The following is an 18,570-nucleotide window of genomic DNA, read 5'->3' on the forward strand; positions in this document are numbered from 1 at the left end:
CTCAGCCATATCCTTGATGAGTAAGTGTTCAGCAAAGGCCAGGCATGAAACCATAGTAGAGGTATAAAATTCAGAGGTAGTTTACTCTAATGCAGAGGAAAAACCCTGACTGGACCTGACGGGCCAACCCCAGGTGGTAAAGGTAGGCAACAACACCTCCGCTACGCTGGGGCCCCACAAGGGTGCATGCTCAGCCCCCTCCTGTACTCCCTGTTCACCCATGACTGCGTGGCCATAAACATCTCCAACTCAATCATCAAGTTTGCAGACAACACAACAGTGGTAGGCCTGATTACCAACAATGACGGGACAGCCTACAGGGAGGAGATGAGGGCTCTGGTGGAGTGGTGCTAGGAAAATAAAATGAGCTGATTATGGACTTGATGAGACAGCAGAGGGAGCATGCCCCCATTCACCTCGACAGGCTTCAGTGGAGAGGGTCAAAATCTTCAAGCTCCTTGGCATGCACATCACTAACAACCTGAAATGGTCCATCCACACAGACAGTGAAGAAGGAGCAACAGCGCCTCTTCAACCTCAGGAGGCTGAAGAAATTTGGCGTGGCCTTTAAGACCCTTACAAACTTCTTCAGATGCACCATTGAGAGCATCCTGTCGGGATGTATCACCGCCTGGTACGGCAACTGCACCGTCCTTAACTGCAGGGCTCTCCAGAGGGTGGTGCATTCAGCCCAACGTATCACCAGGGCCACACTGCCTGCCCTCCAGGACATCTACAGCACCCGGTGTCACAAGAAGGCCAAGAAGATCATCAAGGACCTCAGCCATCCGAGCCACGGCCTGTTCACCCCGCTACCATCTAGAAGTAGGAGACAGTACAGGTGCAATAAAGCTAGGACAGAAAGACTGAAAAACAGCTTCTATCTCCAGGCCATGTTACTAGCCGGCTAGCACCCAGTACTCTACCCTGCAGCTTAGAGACTGCTGCCCTATGTACATAGTCATTGAACACTTTAATTATGTTTATATACTTTTACACACTTCATAAATATATATACACTGTATTCTAGTCGAGGTGTATCCTATATAACTACTGCTGTACACACGTTTTCTATTCATATACTGTCCATAATATCTATATGTAACGGATGTGAAATGGCTAGCTAGTTAGCGGGTACGCGCTAGTAGCATTTCAATCAGTTACGTCACTTGCTCTGAGACTTAAGTAGGGTTTCCCCTTGCTCTGCAAGGGCCGCGGCCTTTGTGGAGCGATGGGTAACGCTGCTTCGTGGGTGACTGTTGTCGATGTGTGCAGAGGGTCCCTGGTTCGCGCCCGTGTCGGGGCGAGGGGACGACGTAAAGTTATACTGTTACATATACACACCATCATATACTGTACATATAGTGTATATTTATATTCTGGGACTCATTCTAATTTTTACATATTTCATCATTCCTTTCTTAAAATTCTTTGGATATATTACAGCACTGGTGAAGTTAGGAACATAAGCATTTAGCTACACCCACGATAACATCTGCAAAATGTGTACAGTATATGATGGTGTGTGTATAGATATTATGGACAGTATATGAATAGAAAACGTGTGTACAGCAGTAGTTATATAGGATAAGCCTCGACTAGAATAATAATACTATCGGCTGCCTTTGATACTGTGAACCATCAGATCCTCCTCTCCACCCTCTCCGAGCTGGGCATCTCCGGCGCGGCCCACGCTTGGATTGCGTCCTACCTGACAGGTCGCTCCTACCAGGTGGCGTGGCGAGAATCTGTCTCCGCACCACGTGCTCTCACCACTGGTGTCCCCCAGGGCTCTGTTCTAGGCCCTCTCCTATTCTCGCTATACACCAAGTCACTTGGCTCTGTCATATCCTCACATGGTCTCTCCTATCATTGCTATGCAGACGACACACAATTAATCTTCTCCTTTCCCCCCTCTGATAACCAGGTGGTGAATCGCATCTCTGCATGTTTGGCAGACATATCAGTGTGGATGACGGATCACCACCTCAAGCTGAACCTCGGCAAGACGGAGCTGCTCTTCCTCCTGGGGAAGGACTGCCCGTTCCATGATCTCGCCATCACGGTTGACAACTCCATTGTGTCCTCCTCCCAGAGTGCTAAGAACCTTGGCGTGATCCTGGACAACACCCTGTCGTTCTCAACTAACATCAAGGCGGTGACCCGTTCCTGTAGGTTCATGCTCTACAACATTCGCAGAGTACGACCCTGCCTCACGCAGGAAGCGGCGCAGGTCCTAATCCAGGCACTTGTCATCTCCCGTCTGGATTACTGCAACTCGCTGTTGGCTGGGCTCCCTGCCTGTGCCATTAAACCCCTACAACTCATCCAGAACGCCGCAGCCCGTCTGGTGTTCAACTTTCCCAAGTTCTCTCACGTCACCCCGCTCCTCCGCTCTCTCCACTGGCTTCCAGTTGAAGCTCGCATCCGCTACAAGACCATGGTGCTTGCCTACGGAGCTGTGAGGGGAACAGCACCTCCGTACCTTCAGGCTCTGATCAGGCCCTACACCCAAACAAGGGCACTGCGTTCATCCACCTCTGGCCTGCTCGCCTCCCTACCTCTGAGGAAGTACAGTTCCCGCTCAGCCCAGTCAAAACTGTTCGCTGCTCTGGCACCCCAATGGTGGAACAAACTCCCTCACGACGCCAGGTCAGCGGAGTCAATCACCACCTTCCGGAGACACCTGAAACCCCACCTCTTTAAGGAATACCTAGGATAGGATAAAGTAATCCTTCTAACCCCCCCCCCCTTAAAAGAGTTAGATGCACTATTGTAAAGTGGTTGTTCCACTGGATATCATAAGGTGAATGCACCAATTTGTAAGTCGCTCTGGATAAGAGCGTCTGCTAAATGACTTAAATGTAAATGTAAATGTAAGGTACTGCATCGCAGTGCTAGAGGCATTACTACAGACCCGGGTTTGATCCCAGGCTGTGTCGCAGCCAGCCGCGACCGGGAGACCCATGAAGCGCCGCACAATTGGCCCAGCAGCGTCCGGGTTAGGGTGAGTGTTTGGCTGGCCGGGATGTCCTTGTCCAATTGCGCTCTAGTGACTCCTTGTGGCTGGGCTGGCGTCAGCTGTACGGTGTTTCCCCCGACACATTGGTGCAGCTAGCTTCTGGGTTAAGCGAGCAGTGAGTCAAGAAGCAGTGTGGCCTAGCAGCGTCGTGTTTCGGAGGACACATGGCTCTCGGCCTTCGACCTCTCCCGAGTCTGTACGGGAGTTGCAGCAATGGGACAAGCCTGAAACTACAAATTGGGGTAAAAAGTACTAATACATTTTTTTTAAAGCAGTCAAAAATAAACATTGTTGTTTGTTGTTGCTAAAAACTATTTCTCAAGCAAGAATGTCACTATGATTGTCTGGGAGTGGTCTTAACGGGAAGGGGAAGGGTACCTCCAAAACTTGCTAATTAAAATGTCCTGTGTTGATTGTATTTTCAACCAGCAGCTATTAGGAATTAACAGCTGAATGGACAGTTGTTGTACTATATGACACAAAATTTGCTATGATACTGCATTTTGACTGCACTGGGCCTCTAAGGTTTGCCATTACTCATGGCCTCTCTTTCCTAAAACATAAGAAAAAATAGGGGGAAAAAATAGAGTGATGTATTAAGGACAATATAGGAAATATAATGGGTGTGAATATTTTTACCAAAAAAATGTCAGCCTCAAAAAAAAAAAAAAAATGTATTGAAGAAACTTTATTTGGTTGGTTTTCCACACAAAAGATTAAAACATAAAAAACTCTTGTTTGTTTTTTGAGGTGCATATGAAAAGGACTATTCAAAGATGCTCTGTTGGTCAATATTCTGTGAAAAAATTGGAGCAGAAATCTTATACTAATCTGTCTGTATAGGATTTTATCCATAAACAGTCCCAGGCATAAAACAAGCCTTGGTAAGAAAGTACGTAAGCCTTGTCTGAGCCAGAATGGCCCATAGCGGCAAGAGCTTATCTTCTGTAGCATGAAGCAGCTAGATCTATATACTGTATTATGCCATCTATTGCACCTTGCCTATGCCGCTCGGCCATCGCTCATCCATATACTTACATGTACATATTCTCATTCACCCCTTTAGATTTATGTGTAGTTGTTTGGGGAATTGTTAGATTACTTGTTAGATACTACTGCACTGTCGGTACTAGAAGCACAAGCATTTCGCTACACTCGCATTAACATCTGCTGACCATGTGCATGTGACCAATAACATTTGATTTGATTTGATTTGCCAAACAAAGAGGCATCAGGTCCCATTCTCAACTGGGCATCAAACTCACAACCTTTTAATCTCAGGGTGGACTCTAACCACAAGGCCAATGCAGAAATTTCAAAATACATACAGTGCCTGCAGAAAGTATTCATACCCCTTGACTTATTCAATATTTTGTTGTGTTACAGCCTGAATTCAAAAGAGATTAAATATTTGTTTTTCTCATCCATCTACACACTATACCCCATAAGACAAAGTGAAAACATGTTTTTAGAAATGTTTGCAAATGTATTGAAATTAATATAAAATATCTAATTTAAATAACTATTCACACCCATTTGATGTGACATCTCTAAATTGAGCTCAGGTGCATTCAATTTCCTTTGATCGTCCTTGAGATGCCACTACAACTTGATTGAAGTTGGCCAATTCAATTGTTTGGACATAATTTAGGAAGAAACCCACCTGTCTGTATAAGGTCCCCCAGTTGACAGTGCATGTCAGAGCAGAAACTATACCATGAAGCCCAAGGAACTGTCCGTAGGTCTCAAAGATGGAATTGTGATGAGACATACAGTGCCTTCAGAAGGTATTCACACCCCTTGACTTTTCAAAATGTTATTCTGTTACAACCTGAATTTAAAATGTATTAAATTGAGATGTTCTGTCACTGGCATAAAGACAATACCCTTTAATGTCAAAGTGGAATTATGTTTTTAGAATTGTTTACAAATTAATCAATGAAAAGCTGAAATGTATTGACTCAATAAGTATTCAACCCCTTTGTTATGGCAAGCCTAAATAAGTTCAGGAGTAAAAAGGTGCTTAATAAATCACATAAGTTGCATGGACTCACTGTGTGTACCGTGTTTAAAAGTATTGTTGAATGACTACAATTATCTGTAAGATCCCTCAGTCGAGCAGTCAATTTCAAACACAGATTCCACCACAAAGACCAGGGAGGTTTTTCAATGAGGGATGACCAGGGATGTTCTCTTGATAAGTGTGTGAATTGGACCATTTTCCTGCCCTGCTAACCATTCAAAATATCAGGGAAAATATATGTATAAAGTATAAAGTACATTATTTTCTTTAGGAATGTCGTGGAGTAGAAGTAAAAGTAGTCAAAAATATAAATAGTAAAGTACAGATACTTAAGTAGTACTTTAAAGTATTTTTGCTTAAGGCCAGGCACCACAGGCAAAAATTGTGATTTTGCTTCCATCTGTCATTTTTCAGATTTTGGGATATTTTGCAACAATACAATACATACTTTCATAAATGTACAAATAAATCGGCAAAAGTATATAAATACTTGATTTGTATAATTGTATCCCAACTCCTTGAACTACACCTAGCATGCATTTCGTTCTTGTTAGCATGTTTTATGTAGAACTTCACCCGCTATTTTTAAAACTCTCCATGTTGAATCATATATCATTTAAAAAGCTTGTTTTCCGAAGCATATCGTTAGCTAGTCCATACATGGATATATCATTTGTAGACGTAGTGCTTCGTGCCGAAAGATTGTATTTCCTGACATCCAATTGGTTACTGGCATTTAAAGGCCCTCTCCGGCAACCTGATTGGTTAAAATGTCTCATGTGCCGTGCAGCACTTCGTTGTTTGATAATATCTCCCGCGAAGAATCCACGTAAAGAGAGACAAAATGAGAAATACTCGAAAAAAATACCGACAGTATGTGAATAAAATTAAGCGAACTCAGTTAGCTAATGCGAGAAAAGCAATGAATGAAAGAAAAAATGCAAGTAGAGGAGGAAAATGAGATAATCGACAGCAGCGCATCGAGACACAAATTATTTGAGATGAAGATGAGAGCTAGCAATGATCAACCAGACAGCAGCCAGCAGTGGCTTTTATTCCACACGTCACAATTAAACCAACTTGTACATTATCTGATTTGCCCTAAGTATCTAAACACTGGACTGAAAATCACCATAGACCCCACCAACCAGGGATTCTGTCATGATAGAATGTGCACATTGTGAAGGTGATCGTGATTTAGGAGTTTAGGAGTGTTGTGGCATTTGATATAAATGTGAGGATGGTTCTTCTATCCCACGAACTTAGTTAGTTAGCTCTAAAGAAAATAATCAAAGTCCTAGGGATTCCTTTCTTGCTTCTCAGCTCATATCAGGTAAATAAGGGAGAGTAGCCCATTATTGTCAGGTGACTTGCTGTGTAGAAATAATATTTATTTCCTTGCTCCAGCAAATGTGTTCAAAGTGAATAAACAGAGTGATAGGAAAACAATTGTACAATGAGACTGTCACGTAGGCCTACAGTGTCATAGGGCTGTAGCCTAATGTGATTGCTGAGAAATGAGCTTTTAAATACATGCTGATATGCTAATATTTACATAGGGTAACATGCTGATATTTAGTCCTGCAGTTATGACTGTGATGTCGACAGACATAATAAGTACTCCCCCCCCCCCCCCCCCCCCCCACACTTTAGTTGCAGAGATTCAGAGAGGGCTACAGTCAATGGAGAGTGCTGCAAAGCTAATTAGAAGAGCATACGCAGATATACAGTAGACCGAGACATAGCAGAGTTGCCGAAGGATGTATACATTCATGTATAATTTAATGTCACTTGGTATAAGAGAGGATTCCCTTCAAACTACGGGATAGTTGTGTGCATTGGTGCTGGTACCAGCGAGCCCGAGAAAATAGTGAAGATCCACCCAGTCACAAAAACCATGGAGGCCATACATTTTTGAATAGAGAGGTTGCACAGAAAATGGTACCTGTATATCTATCATAGGATGTCAAATGATAACAAATGTTCGCTGCTCTGGCACCCCAATGGTGGAACAAACTCCCTCACGACGCAAGGACAGCGGAGTCAATCACCACCTTCCGGAGACACCTGAAACCCCACCTCTTCAAGGAATACCTAGGATAAAGCAATCCTTCTGCCCCCCCCCCCCCCTAAAAGATTTAGATGCACTATTGTAAAGTGGCTGTTCCACTGGATGTCATTAGGTGAATGCACCAATTTGTAAGTCGCTCTGGATAAGAGCGTCTGCTAAATGACTTAAATGTAAATGTAAATGTATAACCTCCTCAAAAGAAATCAGCGCAGAGGAACCCAGAATGCAAATGAATGTCTGAACTCTGTAATATGGCCGTGATGCCCCAAAACTGTCTTTGCGGGCAAAAGCTACATTGACGCAGCAGCCAGAATGGCAGTAGCCACGTTCAATGAGGGAGCCACTGCTATCTCAAATGTGATGGACAAATTGTGGCTTGACAGCACTTTGGTAGCAATGAGAGGGGAGAATATGAGGCGTGTTGTGAGAGCTGATGCTGCTTCAATGGAGTGTGCCAAGAGTAGGCTCAGGACACGGTCAAGAAAGTAAAGCAGCACCAGCAACACCTCGAAGAGGGCTTTACATATGGGGCAGACATAGCTGATTAATGCACATTTCAACAGCCATACAACAGCCTTGTATTTGAGAAATTGAGCAAAGTGATTTGATAATTTGCCCAAAACTGCAGATTTACCCAACAGACCAGTATTCAAAGGATATGTTCTATTGCTTGAAACAAATGTGTTAAACGTGCTAATGTATTTGTAAAAGGTTTACTGGATGTTTATTTGTCAGTTTAGAAGTGGTACATGAATAAGAGATGAATTAATGTGACATAAATGGTCATAGTTATGGAAAGTACATTTTAATTGCATTAGCCTATCTTTATCGTCCATTTTCTCAAAATGACTTTTCCCATGAGCCAGATGAATTTTTCTCAGTCTTTCAAAGGATGTACTTTCACATTATTCCACACACAGGTTCTTAGGTCTTATAGTCAGACTTTTACAGATGCTTTTTTTATATATCTTGTGCCGTTTTGATTTTAAGTGTCATTTTATCTGTAAATATATGCAAAATATGCATCCATCATACATGTGAATAGTGTACCACGAAATTACAAAAACATTTCATCACCTGTTCTGTAATTGTCTGACCACTGAGTGTCTTATCACTATAAAATTTAAAAAATATTTCTGTCATGAAGCAGTGTGTTGAAAAAAAGATTCTCGTAATGTGCAAAATAGCGCATTTTAAGGAGGTTTTGCCTGTTGCATATTTTAATAAAAAAAAATAAAAAAATACAACTTGTAATGCAAAAATATATAGTATTTATGTGTACTTTCAACTGGTAAAGTTTCCGTCTGATAAGAGTAAAGGGGGAAAAATCTATATTAGCCTGTGATGCCTGGCCTTAAGTACTTTGCACTCTTCCTTACTAATCAATCACCTTAATTCATCAATCAAGTCCAAGGGAGGAGCGAAAACCCGCAAACACTTGGCCCTCCATGGAATGAGTTTGACACGTGCCTTTGAGCATGGTGAAGTTATTCATTGCGCTTTGGACAATGTATCAATAAACCTAGTCACCACAAAAAGATACAGGCATCCTTCCTAACTCAGTTGCTGGAAAGGAAGTAAACCATCTCAAGGATTTCACTATGTGTCACGTTCCTGACCTGTTTTCTGTTGTTTTGTATGTGTGTGATGGTCAGGGCGTGAGTTTTGGGTGGGCAGTCTATGTTTTCTGTTTCTATGTTGGTTTTGGGTTGCCTGGTATGGCTCTTAATTAGAGTCAGGTGTTTTGCGTTTTCCTCTAATTGAGAGTCATATTAAGGTAGGTTGTTCTCACAGTTTGTTTGTGGGTGATTGTCGCTGTGTCTGTGTATTTTGCACCACACGGTACTGTCTCGTCTCGGTCGTTCCTGTTTATGTGTTCCTCGTTTCATGTAAGTTCATAGTTTAGGTCTGTCTAGTTCGTTTTGTTATTTTGTTAATCATTCAAGTGTATTTCGTTTCGTGTTTTTCCGTCTTGTCAATAAAACATTATGTATTCATCACCCGCTGCGCCTTGGTCAACTCACTCACCGAAAGAGAGCCCTTACACTATGAGACCAATGGTGACTTTAAAACAGTTACAGAGTTTAATGATAGGAGAAAACTGAGGATGGATCAACACCATTGCAGTACTCCACAACACTAACCTAAATGGCATAGTGAAAAGAAGGAAGCCTGTACAGAATTTTTTTTCTCCAAAACATGCATCATATCTATCCTGTTTGCAATAAGGCACTAAAGTAAAACTGCCAAAAAATTGTAAAAGAAATTAACTTTGTGTCCTGAATACAGTATTATGTTTGTGACAAATCCAACACAACACATCACTGAGTTCCACTCTTCATATTTTCAAGCATGGTGGTGGCTGCATCATGTTATGGGTATGCTTGTCATCGGCAAAGACTAGGGAGTTTTTTAGGATAAAAATAAATGGAATAGCACAGGCAAAATCCTAGGGGAAAACCTGGCGCAGTCTGCTTTCCAACAGACACTGGGAGCCAAATTCACCTTTCAGCAAGACAATAACCTAAAACACAAGGCCAAAATTAACTGGAGTTGCTTACAAAGACGACATTGAATGTTCCTGAGTGGCCTAGTTACAGTTTTGACTTAAATCAGCTTGAAAATCTATGTCAAGACTTGAAAATGGCTCTCTAGCAATGATCAACAACCAATTTAACAGAGCTGGTGTTATGAGTCCCGCTGAGGATGGTGCCTCTTCCCGTTCGGGCGGCGCTCGGCGGTCGTCGTCTCCGGTCTACTAGCTGCCACCGATCCCCTTTTCTGTTTTCCTTTTAGTTGGTCTAATTTGTTTCACCTGTTGTGTGTTTAGATTAGGGGTTATTTAAACCCAGTTTGCCCGCTCCCTTTTGTGCGGGCTTGTTTTTCTGTTTCGTGTTTGTGGTGTGTATTAGTGGATTTTTTGTGATTCAATTTACTTTGGACATTTCTCTTTACGCGCCCAGTGTTTAGTGTGGCGTCACCGGTTTGTAGGTGATTACTGTAAGGAAATAAATTCCACTCGTTGAAGAGATTCCTGCTCTCTGCACCTGACTCTTATTTCCACCACTGGAATTGTTACAGCTGGAAGAATTGTTTAAAAATAATGTGCAAATATTGCACAATCCAGGTGTGCAAAGCTCTTAAGCCATGTCCATGTTTGAAGTGACTCAAAACCAAGTTTTTTGCATATCCCTATTCGAATCTGTTCTTTTTCCAGCAGACTAAACAACAAAAAAGCATATGGAATCAGATATTTCAAGCCACATTTCAAACCACTTCATAGGTGGTTTGAAGTCAGATATTAATCTGATTCCTGGCCATGCGACTTGTGTCTGAACGTTCAAATCTTATTTATTTGTCCACGTGATTTTTAGACTTATTGGGCATACCTTGTTGCTTGCTAGCTACTCTGTTGACAGTTTGACAGGAACACGTTGTAGTCAACTAGCTTGTTAATTGTTTACAAATACATTTCGGAATTTGTTAGAAAGCTAAACAGTTACCATTATTCTTTGAGGCTTTAAAAGTGTTTTTACACTGATTTTTAACATTTAAAGCAACTGGGAAAATTCCACAGCAGGCATTGTTGTCACCTGAGCCTGCTACATAACTTCTGACTGCACAAACACCAATCAGCCTACACCACTGCACACACACACACACACACACACACACACACACACACACACACACACACACACACACACACACACACACACACACACACACACACACACACACACACACACACACACACACACACACACACATCATTACTATGACAACTAACATAGCCTTGTTCACACTGTTCAAACAGCAAATTACAAGTGACCAAATTGGATTTGTGTCTGAACACACAAATCTGATTTGGTCACTTGTAACTTGTTGTTTGGATAGTCAGTATTCCAAAACAGATTTGAAAAACAAAACTGATTTTAGCAGTAAAATGTAACTAAATGTAATGGAAAATGTCTACTTAATCCCCAAAAGTAATTAATGCTACATACTCAAAGAAAGGGTCAAATCTCACCTTTCTGTAAAAATAGTTATAAATTGCTGCAGTGTAGTCACTTTTGAGGACACAAGCTCAAGTACACAATACACATAAGATAAAAATATGATAAAAATATGAAATATTTTATTTGATGTATTCCCTATTCAACAAAACTCTATGACTAAGGCTTGAAATGACATATATGCTTTCTAAATACAGTAGAATCAAATGATAAAATGACTAACTATAGGATTTCACCATTTCTTATAACTGTAAAATACATATGTGTTTGTTTAGTGTTAGAGAAAATTTGCATATTTTCTAAAGGTCTATCTTGAGCGAAACGTCTGCCCCCATGCTGTGAATGTCTCACGGAGCTCTAGCTTGGCTTCCTGAACTCGTTAGGAACCCGCCTTTCATCTCATAGTAATATTGTCCAGCTATGACAAACAATGTTTTTTTTTATATAAATGTAGTAATTATTTTAGATTAATGGCTGTAAATTGATCTCTGAATGTGGTACCGTGATGAAACCCCTCTCTCTTGCTGCGCTAGGATGTAACGATTGCAGGCATGTGCTTTGGGACATAGTGTTCAGCCAGGAGCGAATTAAATAGTAGGAAGGACATGCCAGCTTCTGTCACACCCCTGATTGGCTTCACCTGTCTTTGTGCTTGTCTCCATCCCCCTACAGGTGTCTCCCATCTTCCCCATTATCCTCAGTATATTTATACCTGTGTTCTCTGTTTGTCTGTTGCCGGTTAGTTTTGTTCGTCAAGCCTACCAGCATTTTCCCCTAGCTCCTGTCTTTTTCTAGTTTTCCCGGTTTTGACAATTCTGTCTGCCCTGTCGTTCTGTACCTTGTGATTATTGACCTCTGCCTACCCTGACCCCGAGACTACCTGCAGTTCTGTACCTTATGGACGCAGATCTAGATTACTGACATCTGCCTGCCCTTGACCTGTTCTAGTAATAAACTTGTGTTACTTCGACACTGTCTGCATCTGGGTCTTCTCCTGAAACGTGATAGCTTCAAGTTTTTTCAGATTTCACATCCTACTTTACACAGGCTCAGCAAATATTCTACTGTGTCCCGTGGGAATCAGAGATACTTATTGCTCAATGCAAGCCATTTCTATCTACATTGTCCACAGATCAATTTATTAGCGAAATAGACGGTTGGAACTAGGACGAGAACCACGCAGGTCCCCTAAACAGGGCACTTTACATCTAAGAGTTTTTTTAAGGTCTTCAGTCTGAACAAGGCTTTGGAGACCCAGATAGACTCGCAGCTATCATCGCTGCCAAATGTGATTCTAACATGTATTGACTCAGGGGTGTGAATACTTATGTAAATGAAATATTTCTGTATTAATTTTCTAACAACATGTTTTCACTTTGTCATTATGGGGTATTCTGTGTAGATGGGTAAAAAAAAGTCAAAGGGGTATGAATACTTTCTGAAGGCACTGTAAATCTGGGGAAGGGTATAGAACAATTTATAATGTATTGAAAGTTTCCAAGAGCACAGTGGTCTCCATCATTGTGAAATTCAAAAAATATAACCAGCCTAGAGCTGACCATCCAACCAAACTGAGCAACCAGGCAGGAAGGACCTTGATCAGGGAGGTGACCAAGAACCCAATGACAGAACTACAGAGTTCCTTGGTTGAGATGGGAGAACCTGCCAGAAGGACAACAGTCTCTACAGCACTTCACCAATCTAGGCTTCATGGGAGAGTGGCCAGACGAAAACCACTCCTGAGAAAAAGATACATGACAGCACACCTGGAGTTTGCAAAAAGGCACTTGAAAGACTGGGATCATAAAGCAAAAGATTCTGTGGTCTGATGAGACAAACATTGAACTCTTTGGTGTTAATCCAAAGAGCTATGTCTGGAGAAGACCAGGCACAGCTCTTTACCTGTCTAACACCATCCCTACAGTGAAGCATGTTGGTGGCAACATCATGCTATGTGGATTCTAATCAGGGGCAGGGACTAGAAGACTGGTAAGGATAGAGGGAACAATGAATGAAGACAAATACAGGAAAATCATTGATGAGAACCTGCTTCAGAGTGCAAGTGACCTTAGACTGGGGCAGAGATTTACGTTCCAACAGAACAATGACCCAAAGCATACAGCCAAAGCAAAGCTGAAATGGCTTCAGAACAAGAATGTGAAAGTCCTTGAGTGGACCAGCTAAAGTCCAGACTTTAATCTCATTGAAAATCTGTGGAAAGACTTGAAGATTGCTGTTCACTGCTGCTCCCCATCAAATTTAACAGAGGTTGAGAAAATTTGCAGGGAGGAATGGGAGAAAATCCCCAAATCCAGAAGTGTAAAGCTGATACAGACATGCCCACGACAACTCAAAGCTATAATCGCCTACATAATTTCTATCTGGTTTTGGACATTCAATAAGGGATGCACGAATGTGGATATTGCGGACCGATACCGATATCCCTATTTTCTTTTTCAGTTTATGGCCATTCTAGCACAGATTAAAACTGCAACCAAGTAGTTCATAAGGCTAATAAGAAAAGATGTGAAATGATTTGATACATTTTTTATTTGCATCACAAAGTGACTGAAATGGTTTTGGAAAGTTCACAAAAACATCACCGAAGATCAGCAGGTAGAAATTGTGTGTGTAGAAAATATGATCTGCATTGCTTTCAAGTGCGGTTGTGTCACTTTCCCTTCTAACGAGACATGCGCGGCTTGTGAGCATCGTACAAGGAATTGGAATATGTTTGCTTTCAGTGATAGGGTCACAAATAGCTGAAAGCTCCAACCATTCAAAAATTAGAGCTACATTTTTAGGACTTGCTTGGGGGGGGCAAAATAACCCTCTGGTCCCCCTCACTTTTATGCCGACTACTCCTATGTTGTAGGCCTATGCAGTGCTGTTTATTAACTGACCGTTTGATTTTCATCTTTGTACAGTCTAATATAATTGATTTATAGAACAGGAATAGACCTATACAGCAGTTATTTAAAACATTACCTTTGCACCATAGTACAGTGGTTCCCAAACTGGGGAGCGCGGGAGGTACTGGAGGGGGTCCACGGCCAGATGCAAAAAGTGCTCAGTGGACCTTTTTATCTCCATTTCTTCATTCAAAGACTCCATCATGGACACTCTTGCTGACAGTTGTGGCTGCTTCGCATGATCTACTGCTGTCTCTACCTTCTTGCCTTTGTGCTGTTGTCTGTGCCCAATAATGATTGTACCATGTTTTGTGCTGCTACCATGTTGTGCTGCTGACATGTTGTGTTGCCACCATGTTGTTGTCATGTGGTCCTACCATGCTGTGTTGTCATGTGTCGCTTCCATGCTATGTTGTTGTCTTAGGTCTCTCTTTCAGTGGAGGCTGGTGACTTGAAACATTTAGGAGGATGGGAGACCCACGGAACAGGCGCGGAACGCACGGAGACGACAAAGTGTGTTTCAAAAATCACCAAAGACAAATTATTTTAACCTAAAGCATTTAATAAAGACATTTATAGAAACAATATTGTGGGGAATGGGAATGAGAGGGCTACTTACACAGTGTTGGAAAGGGATCACAGCAGTGATTGAATGAGGGTATGAGGCATGAGTTGAGGTGTTCAAAGGCTTGACCAGTGCAGGGCAGAATTTGACTGGGTAGACAAAAAACTATAAGGCAACACACTACACAGTTCGACAAAAGAGCTAAGAATGAGTTAGTCCAAGCAAGGAGTGAAGTCATTGATGTGTAATAATGTGATTGTCTCTACATACAGTAATGAGAAAAAATTGATAGGGGTACTCACAGTACTTGGAGGGGAAACATTCAGTGTGCCACTGAATGAGCGGGCACATGAGACTTCAGTTCATGTCAGGAGAAAGTTGACAAAGGTAGTGGAGTAGTCATCACCTCTTAAATCAGGGAACAGGAGGGGACTTAACTGTAAATACAAACAGCAGATACGTTCCATTACAGCTGCACCATCGTAGGTTTGGACAACGAGTTTCTCTATGAACTTAAACTCAGACATCTCAAAATTCAGAATGTCAAACACAGACTGCGCATCTCGCCCACTTGACACATTAAAGTATCCAATGCAACGTTCCTGAATAAAGCCCTGATCATGCACATACAGTTCCTGACGATAACTGACAATAATCCTTATATCTAAATACAGTTTGAGTCAGAAGTTTACATACACTTATGTTGGAGTCATTAAAACTCGTTTTTCAACCACTCCACAAATGAATTGTTAACAAACTATAGTTTTGGCAAGTCGGTTAGGACATCTACTTTGTGCATGACACAAGTCATTTTTCCAACAATTGTTTACAGACAGATTATTTCTCTTATAATTCACTGTATCACAATTCCAGTGGGTCAGAAGTTTACGTACACTAAGTTGACTGTGCCTTTAAACAGCTTGGAAAATTCCAGAAAATGATGTCATGGCTTTAGAAGCTTCTGATAGGTAAAATTGACATCATTTGAGTAAATAGGAAGTGTACCTTTGGATGTATTTCAAGGCCTACCTTCAAACTCAGTGCCTCTTTGCTTGACTTCATGGGAAATTCAAAAGAAATCAGCCAATACCACAGAAAAAAAATTGTAGACCTCCACAAGTCTGGTTCATCCTTGGGAGTAATTTCCAAATGCCTGAATGTACCACATTCAGCTGTACAAACAATAGTAAGCAAGTATAAACACCATGGCACCACGCAGCCGTCATACCGCTCAGGAAGGAGACGTGTTCTGTCTCCTAGAGATGAGCGTACTTTGGTAGGAAAAGTGCAAATCAATCCCAGAACAACAGCAAAGGACATTGTGAAGATGCTGGAGGAAACAGGTACAAAAGTATCTATATCCACAGTAAAACGAGTCCTATATCGACCTAACCTGAAAGGCCGCTCAGCAAGGAAGAAACCACTGCTCCAAAACCGTCATAAAAAAGCCAGACTACGGTTTGCAACTGCACATGGAGACAAAGATTATACTTTTTGGAGAAATGTCCTCTGGTCTGATGAAACAAAAATAGAACTGTTTGGCCATAATGACCAACGTTATGTTTGAAGGAAAAAGGGGGAGGCTTGCAAGCCGAAGAACATCATCCCAAGCCTGAAGCACGGGGGTGGCAGCATCATGTTGTGGGGTTGCTTTGCTGAAAGGAGGGACTGGAGGGAGTTTAAATTTGCCAGCACCAGTGTGCAGTTTTCTCTGACAGAATGGCCAACTATGCCAAAAATGTTGTGAACTTTTTGTTGAAGAATTAAAAGCGAGGGTCGACCTCTGCCTGAGGTCAGTTTCATGAAGAAGGATGAGAAGGTGAGGGTGTTCAATACCAACTGGTTTCAAATGTATAGCTGGTTAACAGGGGGCCTTTCATCGGGCCGCCTGTATTGCTGACCTTGCATGCTTTTTGGAAAGTCTGAGCCTTGGTCGAAAGGTGGGTACAGTGACCTGAAGAACATTGATCGTTCAGCTAAACGAAAAAAGAAAAAAAAAGCAGGGCATGCAAGAATTTTCTTTTAGAGGACACAACGAGAGGGAAAGTTCCGTTAACAAAGGCAACTACAAGGAGCTTGCAGGTAATTGCGCGTTACGATGCTTTACTTGCTGAAAATATCGAACTTTGCCAGCACCAGTGTGCAGTTCTCTCTGACAAAATGGCCAACTCTGCCAAAAATGTTGTGGACTTTTTGTTGAAGAACCCCTTCCATTCTCTGTCTGGGGTACACGGAAATGTCGATGGGATGTCGAAAACAATTTCGAATTGTTTGATAGCTTCAATCGCATCATCCATTAAAAGTTAGATTGAAGAGAATGGTTTACGCAGCGCATTCTTTCGTGTGCGCTCAGGTAGGCTTTCCACTTTCCTCCGGTATTTATTTAGCAAAGATGATAACACAGGACAGCCACAATCAAAAACTCCTAACATAAATGTTGCAGCAGCCTAGGCTACACCTAAACATTAGAAAATCTGACATGCTGTATGGGATGAAAACAAGACTATTTTTCAGTCTGACCAACTGTTAAAAATTACAGGAGGTTGGTGGCATCTTAATTGGGGAGGACAGTCTCGTGATAATGGAACGATATCAGTGGAACGGTATCAAATCACAGAATCAGTAGAACGGTATCAAATCACATCAAACACATAGTTTCCATTATTATGAAACCATCAACAGCCTCCTGTGCCTGCCATAGTATACTATACCATTGGGGAAATGGGTCCGCAGTAATACATAAAGGAACATGTTTGAATCACAGAATCATAATAAAGATCAGATGACTTCCACTTAGAACCACTAGACATGAGTTGTTTCCCAAATGGCACCCTATTTCCTATATACAGTAAAGTGCCCCATGGGCCCTACTTAAAAGTATTGCACTAAATAGGAACTAGGGTGCCATTTGGGGATCATAAATTGTGTACTCTGTTCACTGTTCAGTCATTAAGAAAAGCCTGCATGATACAAATGATTGTGGAGCATCTTCAGCCTCTTCCTCTTCCCCTTCCGTAGGCTAATTAGCCACACAGAGACCATAAGCACTTGAAACTGAAGTGTGCTCTAATTTACACACTGTTGATAATAATGGTGATCAAGGCAATCAATTGTCACTTGTTGGCTTCTCTTGATTTTCAATTACAGGGTTTATGGTAAGACTGTGGCAACATTAGTGTAGGCTGGGGTGGAGAAGAGGTTTAAGAGTTTGATCTGGTTAACTAGCAGGATAACAGAGGTAGAGCTATTCTTATTCCATCTCACACACATTAGTGAATAAAGACTTGAGAACCTGCACTTCTCATCTTGGTCTCTGGTAGCTAGCTAACTTCTTAGTTTGGATCCCGCAACACAGTTGGCATCAGTTGCTGGGACTGCTTGTCTCTTTCCAGTGATCCTGCCGAAATGATCTCTGAGAAATTGAAGATGGACCACAGGAAGATTGAGGTGGACTGCGCCCACAGGACTGGAAAACCCACCACCGGCCCAGGTGATAGGCCCAGGCCGGTAGTGGTCAAGATCCTGAGGTTCAAGGACATGGTAGCTGTTCTGGAAAGAGCCAAGAACTTGAGAGGAACGTATATCTTCCTCAACGAGGACTATCCTGAAGCTGTGCGCCAGAAGAGGAAAGAACTGACCTATGAAAGCTGTCAGAGCGCGTGGGGACATTGCTTACATCCGCTATGACAGGCTCATTGTCCACCCTCCCAGAAGCCTGGAAGGGATGAGAGAGCCAAGCCTATGGGTTCGTAGCTTCAACCCCCCAACACACACGTACACTCACACACACACACACACACACACACACACACACACACACACACACACACACACACACACACACACACACACACACACACACACACACACACACACCAATTGATTAATGGACTGCTGAATGTATATTTTTTTCTCTTGCTTTGTTTGCTCTTTTCCATGTTATGTCTATCTCTGATATGCT

The sequence above is a fragment of the Salvelinus fontinalis genome, chromosome 41 (genome assembly GCF_029448725.1).
Source record: "Salvelinus fontinalis isolate EN_2023a chromosome 41, ASM2944872v1, whole genome shotgun sequence".
In the NCBI taxonomy this organism is placed as follows: Eukaryota; Metazoa; Chordata; class Actinopteri; order Salmoniformes; family Salmonidae; genus Salvelinus; species Salvelinus fontinalis.